The sequence below is a fragment of the Grammomys surdaster genome, unplaced genomic scaffold (genome assembly GCF_004785775.1).
Source record: "Grammomys surdaster isolate TR1022 unplaced genomic scaffold, NIH_TR_1.0 126398, whole genome shotgun sequence".
NCBI lineage: Eukaryota > Metazoa > Chordata > Mammalia > Rodentia > Muridae > Grammomys > Grammomys surdaster.
Window position 1 is genome coordinate 4,608,961 of NW_021621192.1, and position 20,171 is coordinate 4,629,131.

General features: G+C 40.1%; 1 pseudogene; it reads left to right on the forward strand.

Moving 5' to 3' along the window:
* Positions 1 to 2,313: 2,313 nt before the first annotated feature.
* Positions 2,314 to 20,171, forward strand: part of LOC114614672 — a 158,322-nt pseudogene continuing 140,464 nt past the window's right edge.

The following is a 20,171-nucleotide window of genomic DNA, read 5'->3' on the forward strand; positions in this document are numbered from 1 at the left end:
GGAATAATCCTAAACCAGGTGGTGATGGCAGTGGCAAATGCCTTTAATCCTGGCATGTGAGCTGGAGGCAGAGACAGGCAGATCTCTGTGAGTTTGAGGATAGCCTGGTCTATGGAATGAGTTCCAGACAACTAGGGCTACACAAAGAAGCCCTGTCTCCAAAATCCAAAAACGGACTACTATTGCTACTACTACTAGCAATTCATGTATCTGGTACTCTTATTTCAATTAGGGGATGGAATCAAGACTCATAAACAGGTCAAGGGTGCTGTTTGAATGTTTCTTCTCTAAAATTCACTAACTGAAACTTAATGGCCCTGATGACAGTGTTCAGATGCCAGGTAAGGCATCTCTGATGGAGCAGGTAGTTACTAATCCTCTGACCACCGCAGCTCATTCATGTATACATTGAATAATATCAGTTCTAGAGTGAGATAAGGTCCATTATGCTTGTGGTCCTCACTTTTTCATTTTTACAGACGTAATTCTACATGAAAACAAATGTCAGCAGAGGTTGTCACTATGGCTGGTTTTTAAAGCAACAGAGACTGTATGGCAGAGTCAGGAGCCACATTCATATTTGAGACATAAAAATGACATGTCCTTGTGCCAATCACTGGCAAGGTCTCCATGTCCTCATATGTAAAAGCAGAGCGTGGGCTACAGAAGCTTTAAATTTCTCTATAGCTCTACCATTCAACGACAATACTAATGTTGCCTACTAAAATGAATTGATTAGTTGAGGTCAGTGCTATAGGGGAGGGGAATAAAGAAGACACAATGGTGTCAACTAAGGGAGCCACAGACTACAGATGCATGACTTTGTTACTGGAGTGAATGCCTCCTGCCAAGGGCTAAAAGTATGAAGTGATGGGCACAGTGGGTAATGAGGTTGCAGATAATCAATTACAGCCAGTTGATAGTGAAGTTAAGTTACTCATGGTAGTTATGTTCCACTGAGTCACAACATTATCCGATACTAAACTATTGTTTGTCAAGGAAATCCAGGGTTAGGTTCTGGTAGCCTTAGGTCAGAATATTTTATTCAATGGAGTAATACATAACCCTGCTTTAAAAGTGCTTTAAAAGCACTTTATTTCATATTTTTGGTTGATTGATTAATGCCGAACCTACAGACAGCAAAATTATCTCATTCCTGCATATGACTTATCAAATATGTACATTGTATCCTAAAATATATTACAGTGATTTTACAGTCAGAAACGCTAACCAATATTCCAATAGTATGATTGATGGCCATAACAATGATGAAATTACCAAGCAACAGGGCAAAAAAGTGAACAAAATATTCACAACACACAGTAATGGCAGAGTATGGAGGACTGCATTGTTTACAGTCTGAGGATTGAGCAAGAAGGGAACATTGCCCTGCCTGCCTTCAGTGAGAAGCATGGCTGTGAGACAATTGAAAGGTGTTGCTGTTTAGAACATGGCAGTGAGTGATTTTGAGAGTGCAAAGTCTACCAAAAGAACTCAAGGCTGAGAAAAAAGCATGACATGTCAAATATATGCTTTTGTGTTTCAGCATCTTCATCAAATTTGGAGTCCCTGAAGGGAAATTGGTCCCTTATTTATTATCAGGACTGCCTTTTTCCACATTATCTGTCTTGTTGGTAAATTATGAAAATGAATTATTTAAAATGAAGTATGAAGTAAATTCAATCCAAGACACTGGATCTCCCTGTACATGGAACATGCAAGTTTTCCAGATTTGTACTTGTTAGTTTATGTTTGAACCAGTTCTGAAAAATGTAGTAACAAAAGTTGCGTCTGTCTGTTGGCATCCTGTGTTCACATCACTCATGAATAATAGCTCAGGTTTGGCAGCAAAGTCTGTAAATGTTAACCTTCTCTTACCACCTGCAAGGCTGCTTGAATTATATTGTATATTGTTCACTGATGGGATACATTCTGAGAAATGCATCATTATAAAATTTTATGATTGTGCAAGTGTCATGTAATGTCCTTATGTTTGGTATATTCTACTACGGATGTAGGGTACATTAATGTAGGCATTCATTAGCGTCTAGCTCCTAGGGCTATGCTAAACAATATGAGAGTAAATCTAAGCAAGGGGGAAATGACATAATCAATTAATGTAAACATGAGATTTATGAAGCTGCAGCAGGCATAGCAAGCAACTGCTTAACTATAAACTTTAATAAGTAAAGTGTGCTCTGAAATGACATTAAAATATACAGCAAACACGTAAAACAATATGTCATTTATCTTTGTCAAATGTATTATGTATTGTACATAGTTGTATGTGCTATGTGTTTTATAACTGGCAACATGGAGACTTATTTAGACAGCATTCTGTTAGATATGAGAATACTGGATTGGGCTGTGATACTGGAAACTTATGCTGTAAGTAAGTATAAAACATTTTTTCAGCTCTGTTATAGTTTTATAAGACAGACATCATACACACAGTCCACTTTTGACTGAGATATCACTATTTGGCTGCTGGCTATATTTTCTTCCACTTTCAGATCTTTTGAATAATAGTTTCCGTGTGTTTACAGAAAGAATTCTGTACTGTCTGAGGGTATTAATTACTAACATCCTGCTTATGATTCTTGGAAAGGACCTGATAATTCTAAGTCTTTTACTATTTGGGACAGCTTTACAGACTGTCACTTATTGGACTGAGTCACCAGTTAGATGTGTTAATTTTGATGCAAGTAAATAAAATCTAAAAATCTCTCTTTTCTCCAGTAGTAGCACCTGGGAAGAAGATGAATAAAGTTCCTATCTTTGAAGTGTTGGTGATCGCCAAAGGCTTAAAAGAATCTTCAGTTATTAAAATTCTGGCTAGCATTTTAACTTACAGGTACATGTTTCTCGTTGCTAAGGTAAAGGGGTAAAGCAAGAACAGGCAACCTTCTTGTCCAACCCTCCAGTTTCCCATGCTTTAGACAACTTCTTCAACTTTACTATAACACAAAAGCTTTCAGTATTAGTCCCTTATAAGGATACAAAAGACAGAAACCAAGTTCTGGGGGAAATGTGACTCAAGACAATAACACTTCTTGAAAAGGTTTTCCCCTCTCCTGGATTCTTTCTACTCATTTTCCCCCTCCAAAGTATCTAGCTCATGGGAATGTTCTTTAACTGTCTTATTCATCCCAAGAGCACTTTCTTGTTAGGTAGTAAATAATCAATTCAGTACATTGACAGTATATCATTTAATGTAAATTCATATGCAGAAGTACAAACAATAACTAAAGGTTGCAGGCCAGCTTCTCATGAGAGCTGCTAATTCAGGAAAAGGGCTTGACAGGAAAAGGGCTGTTTTTGACTTGTGGAAACATGCTTAGAGTTATCCTGTCCTTGATACTTGGAGACCAGTGTCTCATACTCTACTCTGCTGTGGCTTTTCTTATCAAACAGTATGGCCTTTGTTTTAATATAAATTTGCCCCTTCATCTAGGAAGGTTGTTTTAACAATGCATTCGAGGGAGTATCTCTTTGTAGGAAAGTTTAAAACAAAGAAGTCATGTTCCAATGGAAAGCTCTGCAAATGAAATATCGTGGGTGTTGTTGATAAATGAAGATAACAGGATGTTTAATGAATGCCTCTTCACCCCATTGCTGAAAGCTATATGAAATCATTTGATTGAATTTGCTGATACAATATATGAGGCAGGAAAGTGATGGTAATCACACGGGGGTGTGAGGTATGTGGAAGAAAGGGCCTTGTTACCCTTTTTATCAAAATTTCTGGCTCTAAAGTCCCTTCTTTCTAGTCCCATGAACAGAAAGCCCAAGATAAGGTCATAGTCTCATAAAGAAGTAGTTAAACTAGAAATTCCTTACTATATGAAAAATGCCAGTAATCTCTTCTAGAATTGTTGCACATATGAAGTAAAATAACTCACATTATATACATAGAATATATTCCGTATGTATGTTCACTACTGTCACTACTACCAGTATTAATATTCCTATATGTACCATATGTGTTCACATTTTCTGCCAGAATGTGAAGAAATTGATGGTCAAAGTTTATTTCCTCTGACATAGTGGTTCTTTGTTTCCATTGAGCACTGCTTGGTTTTGGGAAGTATTCACAATAGGACCAAATCCTCGGCCTTCAGCTTGTGGCCCTTTAAGTGGTAGTATAAGGGTCTGAAAATCACTGAAGGAAGGTCCCAGACTCAGATAGTATGCAAAACCAAAGAACATTTATTATGCACAAACAACTAGCATATGGGAGCCAATCATTCTTTGAAATGGCAACACCAGACAAAGGCATACAGGCCTTCTTATAGGGAACCGGGGGGAACTAACTAGAAGGATTAAGTAATCTAAAATTTTATTGGTAGGTCCTAGGGGGTTACAGGTGGTCAGTAGTCTGCATTCCTATGTCATGAACGTTCAATCATGTGATGAAATAGAGCTGTCCAGTGAAAATGTCTCATCTGAGATAAGATGTTTCTCCATTTTTGTGGTTATCCCCAGGCTGTTTTTTGGGAGGGAGGTTTATGATCTTGTTCTGGATTTTATGGTCTATTCCTAGAGCTGGTGTCTTATAGCTTAGTTTCTGGGACTTATGGTCTATTCCTGAAGCTGGTGCCTTACGGCCTTTCTTAAAATGAGGTCCGGTCCTTAACTGAAGACAAATGGAGTTTATGTTGCCCTTTCATTAGGGCCTATTGAGAGGTCTTTAGATTAATAAGGTCATCCTCTTGAAAGGGATAGTGAGATCCCAGCCCATTCTTCTTCCTATCCTTCCCTTCTGGACCACAAAGTGAAGAGTTTTATCATGTGCTCATTCCCTGCCACACAGCCTGCTTCAAAGTAATGGAGCCAATCAACTTTGTACTGAACCCACCATACTCGTGAGCCACACTAAAACTTTTTTTCTTATAAGTTTATTTATTTCAGGCATTTGTGGTGGTGATAGAGTCCTAATGCATGCATTATACATAGTTAGTACACACACGCACACACACACACACACACACACAGGACATTGATTTTAGTCATTTGCTTATCTGACATAGGAGTCCTACTGTGTCTCACTGAGTAATGTGATGTCCTATAATTTTTACCTTTGACTAGATGATAGAAAACCAAGATGGATCAAATTGAAGCCTAATTTTATACTGAGATATATATCCAATTAGCACTATCCTATCTATTCTATAAGTAACCTTATTGTTGTTATTATTATTATTTCATTCATTCATTCATTCATTCATTCATCCATTCATTCAGAGTTTGATGACAGACAAAATAAAGTATGATACCCTGAATTATTCAGTGGTCAGAGAAGGTATCCTTGGGCTTTCACCCACTGGTGAAAGGATGCCAGTTGTGGGAGGAATGGTCTCATGAAGTGCCAACTCATGAGTACCTGCAGGACCAGGCTGGCAAAATGGGGGCAAAGGAGAGGGGTGTGGGAGGGTACTTTGCCAAAGGCATGGGGGCAAAGGAGAGGGGTGTGGGAGGGTACTTTGCCAAAGGCAGTTGAGTGGTTGGTGTATCACTAAAATTCCCCAGCAGGCTTCCTGTAGCTCTCTGGCTCAGGGGTCAGTTGTCAATGCCAGATGTGATGTGTCAGAACGAGTTTGTACAACTATAGGTTCAAAATATCTTGGTTTCGGCCAGCTCAGTCTTTCTAATCCAGCTTCTATATTATACCCCTGCCCCATGCCCCAGTTCAGTGAAGTGTCTTTTTTCTTTGGTTTAGCTTTATTTCTGGAAAATGAAGTTAAAACAAAACAAAAAGAAATAAAACATTAAGAAGAAGAAAGAAGGCAGCTTTGCTTCTGGTGGTGGGAGGGTCAATTGGAGCCTCCTTCCCACCTTCTCCATCTTTCTCATGCATATACATCAGCGCTCTTGAAATACAACTCTAAGAATGCTTACTGCCTTTGTATTTTTTTTTTCTCCTCTGAAGTGGTCATCTCCTCTGCCAGGGGAAATGGTATACTTTAAAAAAAAAAGTCCTATTCTTCATATAAAAACTTACCTTTAGAACATTTTTGTTTTATAGTTAATAGAAAACTCCCAAGTGACTACAAGCAGTTAGGTAACCAGAAGGAACTGATAGTCTTAGGGGAAGGATCTCAAGCTTGGACTTTAGGAAAGGCAGCCTTGCGCAGCAAGTCCTAAACATTCTGTTGGAATGTGAGGGATAAGGTAGGAAAATAAAGTAGATGCGAATGTGTTTCTGCCTCAGACCGGCAAAGTGGGTCAGACTTCTTATCTTCCCAGGGGGATTAGGAAAGTCCAAACCAGAGAACCTGAGTGGTTACTTGGACTAAAACCAAAGAATTGCAACAGAAGATTTATGTCAGGTGTATGCTCTTGTGACAAATGGGTTTTAACTGGTGGGGAGAACAGATACTAGGTGTTTTTCAAGTGCTGGAGAAAGCTCTACTTAGCTCTTATCTAAGATCTAACAGACTGCAGGTGTGCTCAGGGTACCTGGGAAGGTGAATGAGAAGCACTTCTGATTCCAGCCCATTTTCCATTCCTTCCACTACCATGTGAACTCTGCTAGCAGAGGCGTTGACTCTGTTGAGTTCCAGGTTTTAGCCTGTGCCTAGCTCCTAAGGAATACTCAGTAAATTATATATTTTAAATATTAAATGGGTGATTTTTAAACTTGGGATAGCATTGAAGTTATTTAGTTTATAGAGTTAGACATTAGAGACACTTGTTGGACTTCAGGCTTGAGTGTATCAAGACTAAACTTGATAGTTAAAAATGGAAACACTTTGTCCTTGGCTTCAAAGATTTATAATACAGTGTCTCCATATAGGGAGAGAGAACTTGGCAGTGTTGTCTTATATAAAAAAATGTAGGTGGTCATAACACAACACAAACAAGCAGTGGTTTATGACTAGAATAAAAATTCTATACAAGAATAGGCTGCAATACTAAAGATAGGTTGAGACTACAGAATGGGGTTATATTATACATCTCTTCTTCATGCTAATCAGGTAGTACTTGAACTTCTATTCTGGGTCGTTAAACTAAAACAGCTATAATCAACTGAGTAGGCTAAATTTAGACTATGCAGGACAATGAGAAAACTCAGAAGTCAAAGATAATTGGCGACATTAAAGATTTTTTTTTTGGTGACCCCAATAAAGATTTAGTAAAATTTAACCTTAAAACATCTGAGAACCTATTCTTCTTTCCTTCCTTCCTTCCTTCCTTCCTTCCTTCCTTCCTTCCTTCCTTTCTTCCTTTCTCCCTCCCCCCCTCCCTCCCTCCCTCCCTCCCTCCCTCTCTCTCTCTCTCTCTCTCTCTTTCTTCCTTTCTTTCTTAGTATAAGGAGTCAAACCTAGGGCAAATGGGTGGCTATTTTAGATAACAATTTTTCCCCCATTGGAAAGGATGTCTAAGTTTGTCTGACCTGTTGTGAACCTACTGGGGAGTGTGGCTTCTGGGTGTGGGTGTGGGTGTGTTTACCAGCAGGCCACAGGAGCAATTCTCAAAGATTCCAATGCCCAGTTGAACTTCAGGATCTCTAAGATGTGTAAAGATAAGGTCTTTGAGCAGTCAGAGCTGCCTTGAAGGCTGGGGTGCTCCACTGATCTCAGACTTAGCTTTGACACTGGAGGTCTTACCCTATGCACTACTCTCCTGGGGTATAATTTAAAAATATTTTTGTTTACATGGTCTGTCCTGTTACACTTTAATAGTACAACTGAGAGCACTTGGAATTTATAAGTGGGAACAATTATTCATTGATCAAATGCTTATCCTACGTCAGTTCTGTATACCGAAGTATGTTTTAGAAGGTAATACAACCCCAGAAAACTGAGAGAAAGAGGGACTCCCAGCAGCTTTAACTCAGGCAGCATCCCAGGTAAAAATGAATCACCTGTGATGTCTCCTGTTAGAAGTTCTAATTCAGATGCTGGCCTCCGAACTTATACTACTCAGACCTTTGAAGGGCCACTGACAAGAATATCAAACAGCTAGAGATTGACATCACTAATCTGAAGAATTCCCTCGTTTCACTGTCTGAAGAGACATCCTAAAACCACAAAGATCCTTATTGGACTTGGTTTACTCTATTACAATAGAAAAGGCTGTGTACAGCTCTTGACTGTGTACAGCCCTTAAAGAACAAAGTTGCCTTTACATAGACAAGACAAGGAGGGTTAAAGAGAGCATGAAATAGATCAGTGAAGGCCCTAAGAAAAATCAGAGAGAGAAAGAGACAGATGGATGCTGGTACAAGAATTTGTTTTCAGCCTCTCCAAGGTTGTCAACCCTATTTCCTCCCATCTTGGGACCATTATTTGGGTTCTTTTTGCTTTTTTTCTGCTGGTCCCTGGCCCTCAAATAGGTGGACTAACTCTGTGATACAACAGATAAATAATTTGGTAGCAAAACCTACTCAGATACATTATCATAAGTTAGCTATGGAGGACCACGAAACTCAAGATGAGGTTGTTACTTTATACAGGGTGTTCCCAAAACTCATCTCCACCCAACTTAAAAGGGGGGACTTCTGCCCCTTGACCAAGCAGAGAGGGGCCACCCAGAACCCCCTCTGACAGGCGATCTGAATTCTTGCTTAGGCTACGAGGCTAAGCACTGCAAGGGAATATAAATAAAAGATAAAAATATCTCTCTGGGTTCCCTGAGGGACAAGCCTGACTGCATAGGGGTTGATGTCAAAAGTATCCCCTCTCCAGGAAAAAGACATCGGGATGGGTATGGCCCTCATGCCTCACTGGACAACGGTAGGAGGACCGGAGCCATTACAAGGTCCCCTTCAAATACTGGAGGTCAGGCCTCTAATCCCGCCTTCACAAGTTTAGAATTGCCACAGCCCTTCTATACTTAGAGAAGGGAGGAGATGTCAGGGGCAGCCCTGCTTACACACTGAAGGCCTAAAATCAGCCATAGGCCTAAAATCAGCAATAGGCCTGTCATACACGTATACTAACACTAAGTCTTGGGTCTCAGTGGAAAAACATTGAAACAGATGGCTATAAGCTAATGTCAACAGGCAGCTTTTGTGGAAATTTATAAGCCTGAGTAGTCATAGACCTTGTAAATAGGTAGCCTTGGCAGACAATACCAACTTAGATAAGGACAAGCGAGTCATAGGCAGAGTCACAGTGACTTGTCCCCTGAACCTTCACCCAGCCGATACCCGGTTCTGAAGATATCTGTATTCCCACTGAACTCCCACACTCCAGTGTCATCCCCTTCCCCACATCCTCCCTTTCTGAGTTTATAACCCCTGTGTGAATGAATTATGATTTGAGAAAAATAAATTTAAAAAAAAGAAGGTAATACAAGGCTGGGCAGTGGTGGCTCATGCTTTTGATCCTAGCACTCAGGAGGCAGAAGCAGGTGGATCTCTGTGAGTTCAAGGCCAGCCTGGTCTACAGAGCAGGTTCCAGGATAGCCAGGGTTACACAGAGGAAACTCTGTCTCAAAAAACAGAAAACAAAAACAAAAACAAAGCAAAAAAGCAAACAAACAAAAGCAAAAACAAAACCACAAACGAACAAACAAAGGAAGCCAATATTGAAGCATATACAAGCTTCATCCTCTGCCCTCAGAAACCTTATAGTGTATACAGAACCTTTGCCCTGAAGATCAATATATTATCTAGAGACTTGTTCTCAGAGTTTGATGTGTGGTTTGTTGGTCATTGTTGGAGGCAAGAATAGATTCTTACTATCCTTTAACTTTAGCATAGTGTCAAAGTACAATGGTTGGCATAATCAAAGTTATCAGTAGAATCAGGTCTACTTGCATGAATCACAGTCCTACAAAGGTATCAAGAACGAGAACACAGCCTGTGACAGTCCCATGGAGGAATAGTGGCTTGAAAATGGACAGAATCCTTAGAAAGCTTCATCTGGGATTCGAGGGGGAGTGCAGGAGTGAAGTAGGAGATGAGAAGCTAAAAAAAGACAGACTGGCTTCAAGGATGATGAAACACAGCCATGAGAGCCTTAGAAAAACATGACAAGATCCTGAGTTGTGGCAGGTAGGCACTGTGGGTCTTGTCCAGAGATCTTCCTTGCCTCAGAAACTGCTTAGCTGAATATATCATTCAGTGGCAAGTCACACACACAGAGCTGTGGTTTGCACACATGTTAGAACAACCATGGTTTGAGATATCTAGAGAAAGGAGGAAAAACAACTTGCAGAGATAGGCTTAGCTAATCTCTGTAGGAACAGTCTCTATAGTCTCTGTAACAGTCTCCAGATGGTAAATATTTGGGGGGAGAGGGAGCTGCAGTGGACATTTTCTGCACATACTGTCAGCATCCATACTTGGATCCCTCCAAAGGAAGGCTTTGCTATCCCTCGGAGCCTCACCTAAAAAGGCTTTGCCACTTCCATGGGTAGAAGCATCAGGGGTTCCTTGACATGGTAATAAGCATGTCAACAGCACATACTCAGGGCTCCCTTCCCTTCCCATACTTCACATCTTAAAGGTTCCATCTCTCTTTGTACTGGCAGACTGATGGAGACTGCTACACAAGAGACTGATGCACAAACCCTTGGAAGGAAAACCACACCTAAATCATAGAACACAGCATTTAAATCCAATAATTTTTGTGTGTTTTTGATGTGTCTCAAATGAGAAGATCACGCTATGAGAATTGCTGTGTAAGTCTGAAGGTAGACAGCTTTGTATTTGAGAAGACAGAAGAGATAGAAAATTCTGTTTGAAATATAGTGAATTTAATGAATTAGTGAAAGTCTATACTGAATTACAGCTACTGGTCTAGATCTGGGAGGTAGGACAAAGTTTTTTAATTTGTTAAAATGAGGTGGTAGGTGATAGAGAACGTTCAGGAAGAGTGTTAAAATGAAGAATGGGTGGAGCAAGGTGGCAATAGTATAAAAACCTTCCGGAAAGCGTTTTGAATGACTGGGCACATGCCAACCACTCGTCAGGTGGGCTTTGGAACAGAGAAGAATTGTCATAGTACTTGGTTCTGATATAACATTAGGAAATACAGTGAGGAAGAAATGGGAGGAAAAGGATTTTCTATGTCATCCTTCCTCCAACTCAAAGAAACACAGCATAGGAAAAAATGCTCCTTAACTTAGGGAAGGAGCAGAGTTAAATCCAGGTTTTAGACTGGTATCAGGTTTACCATGGGGAAATCTCAGTGCAGGTGAAGCCTGTGACCTCTGTCACTAGTTACGAGCATATAGATCAAGCCTGTGATAGTATGGCAATCAAGGGACTTCTTCCATAACTTCTTCCTCTGGCCAGAACAGGGAAGGAAACATAAATCTTTGTCTTTTAACTGTTGTGTTAGTGAAAGCCAATACTGAGAAAATCCTATTAGTTTTGTACCCAGGTCAGTACACAAGAGTGTAGCCTTCCCACCCCCCCACACCTTACCCCAGTGCCAACTACAATGGCCCCAGTTGAATAGTTGTATTATAGTCAGTATCACTCATAAGAGGTCTCAGGGCTGCTAGTTCATTTTACAGCTGGTAACCCATGGTATCAAGTGTCTTAGTCTTGTCTCATTTCTGCATTGCATTCAGTAGGTTGTGAGTACAGGAAGCAACAAAAAATTGTATTGTTAGTCACATAACTGTTTGCCCATCGTGCTCCCAACCCCAGGCATTATGATATTAAGAAAATCACTGTACCCCAAGAGAAGAAGAAAATAGGTGCCAAGTTGTTGCTTTGGAGTTCAGGGCTAGACCTTCCACAGTAAGACAAAGTGTTGGGCAGAGACTCTTAGCACCTTAACCACAGGGTGTTGGCTGTGCATGAAATACCCAGGCCCACTACAGAATCAGTATCTTATTGAGCTGCATTATCTTTGCCCAGTACTTTTTCTCAGACCATTCCGAATAGCACATCAGCTGCAGAACTGAGGACAAAAATGGACTTCATAATTTCAGAGGTGAAATTGCAACTATACATACACCAATCAGGAACTGACGGTAAACCTGAGCCTAGAGTGTCATCTAGTGCTCAAACAGCAGCAGTGACCAAAGGTCAGATACAGGTTTAGAAGGTTTAGATAAAGGTTTAGAACTTCTGGAAGAATAGTGTCTTTGTTAGGGTTTTACTGCTGTGAACAGACACCATGAGCAAGGCAACTCTTATAAAGGGCAACATTTAATTGGGACTGGCTTACAGGTTCAGAGGTTCAGTCCATTATTATCAAGATGAGAGCAGGGCAGCAGCATCCAGGCAGGCATGATGCAGGCAGAACTGAGAGTTCTACATCTTCATCTGAAAGCTGCTAGTGGAAGACTGACTTCTAAGCAGCTAGGATGAGGGTCTTAAGCCCATGCCCACAGCGTCACACCTACTCCAACATGGCCACACCACCTAATAGTGCCATCACTGTCTGGGCCAAGCATATACAAACCATCACAGATGGGTAAACAGATTATGAAGACTAGAGCATTTACATATCAATTCCTTTTACTCAAAGACATCATTTTTCTCTTCAATAGCTGTCTAAAACTCTCAGGACATTTGGCCTCACCTAAGATAAGACACCAGGGAGATTGATCACATAGCAACTATCAAGAAGTCTAAATCGGTGTTTTTAGGAAGCCCAATGAGGTTCAAGACAACTCAGAAAAAATAATTCAGTATTTTATGAAGCAGGGTGAACAAACTAACCAGTCTGAATCACTGCAGCTAAAAATGTATTTCCAGCATGATGGAAAAATGAGATGGAAGGCATCCATAACAGAACAGCCAACAGCAGAAACAGGTGCCACCTGTTTGAAAATACAAGGGCAGGGGAAGAGAAAAAAACAGTGAAGATGAAAGAAGAAAACTTAAGACAAACTTTGGAATAACTTTAATTATGCAGGTGATATTGATCCAAGTGGTCCATGCTGCTACAGTGGTGGGACTGTTTGAAAGGGTACATCTAAAATTTCTCAAGCCCAGAGAAGGCTATGGATATTTATATAGAGGAAGAGCAAAGGTCACAAGCCAGATTTATCTCAACCAAGACTAGGCCAAGTAACCTCATAATTAAGATCTGAAATGTTAACAGTTGAGAGAAGATCCTCAGCTGAGCAGGAGAAAATACACTAGCCCCAACACCAGACAGCACACTTCTCAGAAGAATCTTGGAAGGCCAGGGCAGAATATGATCCTTTATTTACAGTGATGACAAGAACAGATGAAAAAAAAACAAAACAAACCCTCTACTGGTGAGGAATATTTTTTTTAATATTTAGTAAGGTTTATTTTCATTATTTTATTTACTTTCCAGTCATTGCCCCTCCCTCTTAGTTCCTCCTCCCACAGTTCCTCATCACATTCCTCCTCCCCCTTGCCTCCAAGAGGGTACTCCCCCACACCAGCCGTCCCCTTTCATGGGGCCTTAAGTCTCTCAAGGATTAAGTGCATCTTCTCCCACTGAAGCCAAACCAGGCAGGGGCCACTGACTGGCCCCTGTATGCTCCTGGTTGGTGGCTCAGTCTCTGGAAGCTCCCTGGGATCTGGGTTAGTTGAGACTGTTGGTCTTCCTATGGGGTCGCTCTCCCTTTAAGCTTGTTCAATTCTTCCCCTAATTCAACCATAGGAGTCCTCAACGACTTCAGTTCAATGGTTGGGTGTAAGTATCTGCATTTGTCTCAGTCAGCTGTTGATAGGGCCTGTCAGAGGGCAGCCATGCCAGGCTCCCATCTGTAAACACATCATAGAATGAGTAATAGTGTCAGGCCTTGGTGCCCCCTCATGGGATGGATCCCAAGTTGGGCTGGTCATTGGACTGCTTTTCCTTCATTTGGTGACTGGCTTTGTCTTTCTGTGTTTCTCTGTTGAACAGTATCTGTTATTATTGTAAAACAGAGAAACACAGCATCCACGGTGAGAGAGCTCTAATGTATCTGACACCTGACCATAACCTGAAGTCATGGACTATGGCCAGAGGCTTCAGGGAGCCGTGTTTAGGTTTCCTTTGTCTTAGGTTTTTCCTTTTCCCTGCTGTGTCCCGTGTTATAAGAAGCTCCAGGAGGGAACAAAGCTTGACTTTCTAGAGTGATAGGTGTCTTAAAGTTTTAGGTCCAGAATCTAATAATAATGACATTTATAGGATAGACCTTGTCAATTTGGAAGCTCTTCTGAGAGAATTTGGGGTTCTTTTGAACTATTTGGGACATCTGCCATGTGACAGGTCTGGGGCTTTTTTGAGCCACTGAGGCTCTGATGAACCATTTGGAATAGAGAAATCAGGGTGTTGAGATCTGTCATGATTTAGGTAACCATGAAAATATCAAGTGTTTACTAGTTTGGTATTCCCTAGGGAGAACTACAGCTGACTAGTCTTTTATATGCTTGAGATGATTTCTAGGAGAGTCATGGGGCAACACCCAATCTCTGTCTGACCCTGGAGCTCCTGGAGAGAAAACTACTACTATTCTAGAATTTATATGCCTTCCAAGTGAGAAATCATTCTAGCCACCTTGAGATTAATAAAGGAAAACGCTCTTTAATACGGCATGTGTTCAGCTCTGGTTACTGCTCCCAGAGGGGCCTGCTGGGAATAGAAGATTTTTACTAACATATTTACACCTTAGGTTTGTTCATTTCACATATGCTATCATCCTTAAACCTCTTTTAGGTCCTGGCCCCAGGCTATACTTTGAACAATTTAAAAAGAGACAAGAGAGTAAATCTGGCCACATGGGAAGATGGGAGATTTACACAGCAAAGATATCGCCAGGATTATTTCTTAAGTACACCAGTGCCTGTTCTTTTTGAATAGTTTCCCAGATTCATCTTGCTTGTCTAGCATAGGGAATTTAATGGCAGACCAGGACTTACTGGTTGTGGTGATCCTGAGCTGCTCCCTAGAGGCACATTCTTTGATGTGGGGGTAGGCCTAATGACTAATTGAAAGTCAAGGCTGTCTCCTTTTGTTATGGGAATTGAGCCTAATAGGAGGCCAACCATGGGGAACAAACATTAACATTCTAGCATCCTAAATTTCTACCTATTTCTAACAGCCCTGGTTAGTACACTACGTATCTTTAGGGTGCTTTGACGACAGTGTTCTATTAGCTAAATTCTGTTTTATGTGCGTTAATTACTTCTAAGCCTTAAGAGCATGGGTTTCAGTACTTCCAGTTTCTTCTACATCAGGACCACTTCAGTTTTGCACTCTATTGAGGAAAAGGAGGTCCAGTGACAGGCCCAAAGTAAGATCCAGCTTAAGGGGAGGCTATTACTGAGGCTATGGAGTGCTCACAAAAAGGGGCCTATCGTGACTGCCCTCTGAAAGACCCAACAAGCAGCTGAAAGAGTCAGATGCAGATATTTACATCCAACCAATGGATAGAAGCTGCTGACCCCTGTGGTTGTATTAGGGAAAAGCTGGAAGAAGCTAAGGAGGAGTGGAACCCTGTAGGAGGACCAACAGTCTCAATTAACCTGGACCCTGGAGATCTCTCAGACACTGGACCACCAACCAGGCAGCATACACCAGCTGATATGAGGCCCCTAACACATATACAACAGAGGATTGCCGGGTCTGGGTTCAGTCAGAGAAGATGCACCTAATCCTCAAGAGACTTGGAGACCCCAGGGAGTGGGGAGCACTGATGAGGTGGGAGGTAGAGGAGGTGGGAACATTCTCGAGGAGATGGGGAGGGTCAGGAGGTGGGAGTGGAGAGGAGGTATGGGATGTAGAACAGTTAGAAGTTGGGCCAGGACGGGGATAAAATCTGGAGTGTAAAAAAAAACAAAAAAGGATTAAATAAAATTAAAAACAAAACAACAACAACAAAAAACTTGACCGTTGTTAATCATGGTTGATATACCTTAAAACAAGTGAGTGTTCATATGAACGAACAGGTTTTGGGTGATTTTGGACTCTATAAGAGTTATTGTTTATGTACATTTTCTAAAGTTAAAATTCAAGGACTCAAAAAAGTTTAAGAAAAAGAAACTGGCTCTAGACTCTACTTTTGGCAGGGTTATCTAAAATTAATTAAAATGTTCATTGTAAGTTTACACTTTGAAAAGATTTAAGGATGGTGTGGGCAGTGTTGCTATGTACCTTTATTGTGCACTGGGGAGGCAGAGGCAGGCAGATCTCTGTGTTTGAGGCCTGCCTGGTTTACAGAGCTAGTTCCAGGACAGTGAGGAGATACACAGAGAAACCCTGTCTTGAAAAACAAAACCAAATAAACAAATAACACAGCCCCCCCCCCCCCAAAAAAAAATTGAGGATGCTTGCTTTCAAATATTAACTATGGAATCTTAGGTTGAAAAAAAAATCTAGTTCCAGAATTTAGAAGAGATAATCTAAAGATAGGTATATGTATATGTATATGTATATGTATATGTATATGTATATGTATATGTATATGTATATGTATATGTATATGTATATGATGTATATGTATGTATATGTATATGTATATATATTATACATATTAAAATATATATGCTCAAAATGTCTGAATTGCTTTTGTTAGACAAACTTAAAATATTAAAATTAAAAGATTAGTTTCATAGTTGACCTGTATATAGAGATACGTCTTTTGCTTTGGTCCATTTAGAATGTACACATATTGACGGGCTTTTGCTTTGAAATAGTTGCTAAGCGATAATACATAGTGTTGTAAATAATGTATTTCACTGTTTACGTATGTTGCCAGGGCTTCATTCCCCTGATTGTTGATATGGAAATTTGAAAACTGGAAGATTGAGCATCATTAAGAATGAAAAGGTGTGTGTGTGGGGGGGGGCAAGCATATTTGATGCCTGGAGGTCCTAGACCTACAAGCTCCTGCCAAGACAAATTGAAAGAGTAATTGGTAGAGGAGAACTATTTCAATTCGGGCTTTAGAAGCTGGAGTAGAAACTACAGAGTCACTATTATCAAAGTTAGAATGTGAGTTTTCATTGGGAAAATAGATGGGGGGAAAAAAAGAATTCCATGCTTAAATGAGCAGGTCCTTGAAGAGAGGTTTTTGTTTTGTTTTTAATTTGGCATAGCATAATCTTACATCTCAATTAACATACTAAAGGAAGTCCGGAAAAGTTAAAGCGCCAGGTGAAGAAAGTTTAATTTGCAAGTCAATAATGCTGATAAATGAATCAGTGGGCAAGTCTGGTTTGGGTTTGTTGACTTTGCATATCAGTGCTGTTAACTAAGGCACACCACTTGATGCCTGACAAGACATCTTTCTTTAAAATTTTATTTCTGTGTTTATAGGTTTTTACTCTGCTCTGTTATAATAAATATATATCATTCAAAAGAAAGAGTCTATATACATTGAATCATTAAGTCAAATATTCAGATTTATAGGTAAGCTGTTCCTATACAGTGTGTTATGTAACTGACAATTTGACTGTCAAGTTCCTTTAAAAATCCAACACTACAAAGAACTACAGGCAACTAAACAGAAGTGAGAGTGTAAGAAAGTCTTTCCCAGGGAAGTACACACACCAATTGATTATCCAATACTAAATGGCCAACCCTGAAAACATTCATACCAGTGGCATACAGACTGAGCAGGTTGGATTTCCATGAGTTTGAAAGAGAGAAAGAAAGAGTACATTGGAGGGTTAGGAGGTGGAAAGAGAAAGGGGAAATGATGTAATTTTATATTATAATCTCAATAAAATGAAAGAAGTTTTTCAAGCTTGCTTTTTGCCATGCCCTCACCTCTCTCTACCCTTTGATTAAAAGACAGAGAATCTCCCTCTTTATCCTCATCTGAGCATTTCTTCAGTTTTCTTGTTTTGTTCAAACAGTTATATTTCCTTGGAATATTGAGGCTTGTTCTTTGAAAAGCTTGATATCCCAATAGGTGATGCTTAACTAAATGCCTTATATACTTAACACAGTGGTACTATGTCATTTTCCTTTTGTTATAACACTGGGCTTGTCAAGATGTTATATAAGCTATATGTAAACTCTTACTGAAAGGGCAACATAAACCTCATTTGTCTCCATTTAAGGACCAGACCTGATTAAAAAAAAAAAAAAAGGCCAGTAAAGCACCAGCTTCAGGAATAGACTATAAGTCCCAGAAAATAGGTCATAAGACGATAGCTCTAAGAACAGACCATAAAATTCAGAACAAGATCTTAAAACCCCCTCCTGAAGAATGGCTTGAGGATAACCAAAATTTGGGGAAATATCTCAGAATGGGCCATCTACATGGGACATTTGCTCTGGGCAGCCCTATTTCATCAGATGGTTGAATGTTCATGACAGGAATGTAGACCACTGATTCTCTGTGATCCTCTAGCACCAACCTATGAAATTTTAGATTACCTAATTCTTCTAGATAGTTCCCCTGGCTCCCTATAAGAAAGCCTGTGTGCCTTTGTCTGGGGTTGCCATTTCGAAGAATGGTTGACCCTGTATGCTGGTTGTTTCTGCAGAATAAATACTCTTTGTTTTTGCAAACTAAGTCTAGGGTCTTCTTTCAGCGATTTTCAGACCCTTTCAATACTTACAAAAAGTGAAGACCACAAAGTTTAGCTAATGTGCATCCATCTTTATGAAATGTGCCTCTGATTGTTTTAATGGTTTGGGGAACCTGGTTTTGTGTACAAATAATCTGGTTGCTTTCTATGGCGTCTTTCTGTTGGAGACAGTATGTATGCATCTCCCCTAAATGGCTGCCTGCCATATTCAAGCAAAGATATAGTAAAAATTACAAAACATTAATGCAAAATACAAAGCAAAGTCAACCCATGATTATGGATCAGAAGAGTCAGTGTTGTCAAAGTATCCACACTGAGTTGTTTTTAAAAAGACAGAGTGTGAATTCATGAAGTTGAGGGGCTCAAGTGTTGTGTGTGGGGAGAAACTGGAGGGAAGTAGGGGTTAGATTTGATCAAAGTGCATTATATGCATATATGGGATTCTTAATAAAAATGCAGAAAAAGGTTTTTACTACCCAAAGCAAATTACAGATTTAACACAATTCTTATCAAAATATCAAGGAAGTCTCTACAAAACTACAGAAAAAAAAATTATAAGACCCATTTGGAACTCCTAGAGCGTTCAATTTGACAAAAAAAAAAAAAAAAAGAACAAAAGTAAAGATATTAAACTATCTTGAATCAAAATGTAATCTGAAGGTAGAGTGATCAAACCAGCATAAAAATAGAAAGACATACAAACATGTGGAACGCAGGCCACCTGGGGGTCACCTCACCTAAGGCCAACTGAACTTTGACAAAAGGGGTAAAGATGTAGATTGCAAATGGGCAACCTCTTCGAAAAATGGTGAGAAATGGAAATCAACCTAAAACTGAATGAAACTAGACAGGTATCTGTCTAGCTTTTGTCAGTTACAGGAACTGATTTGAAATGGGTGAAAGGCAGAAAAGCAAGGCCAGAAACTAAATGACGAGAAGAAAATGTAGAAGGAACACTTCAGAACATTGGCCAAGGATTTGTTTTTCTGTTGTTAAGATCTAGAAACTGAGCTGGGGATAAGGCTCCATCAGTAAAGAAAGCACAGGGATCTACATCGAACAGCTTGATTTGGTGGTGCGTTTGTGTAATCCTAGCCAGGATTAGCCAGGCTATCCTAATCGCCAAGGTCCAGAACCCACTGAGAGACCCTTCTCACACACACACACAATCTCTGAGCCACAAGGAACAGAAGCAAATACAGACAAATGAGAAGACATTAGAAGTCTTCACACAGAAAAGGAAGTATCACAGAACTGTATTCATATTTGAAATCCAAAAACGTTGACTACATAGCAGTCCTTGAATATGTTTAATCTGAACATGTTTAATTTTCATGCATTATGGAGACGGCCATTAGCTCTCACAATCATTGTCTAGCTGACTTTCTTTGTTGGGCCAGGCTACGGCACATTCATACTGAAACTCGAAGTGTTGTAGGTTGAGAAAGAACTGGATATATCATGGTACATTGAGGGGAAAAACATCAGACCTCAAGGATTTGTATGAGTCATTTTTAGTGAAAGCAAAGATGATAAAAATAATTAAAAAATAAATCTCTACTTTGGTGATGAAAGCATGGTTGGCATTCTTTCTAGGCTCAGCCCAACAGTTAACCTGGCAATAGCCAGGTAGGCCTGGCTTGCTAGAAATGGGACTCTCTGGCTTCTCTCTCAATCTCTCTCTCTCTCTCTCTCTCTCTCTCTCTCTCTCTCTCTCTCTCTCTCTCTCTCCCTCTCTCTCTCTCTCTCTCTCTCT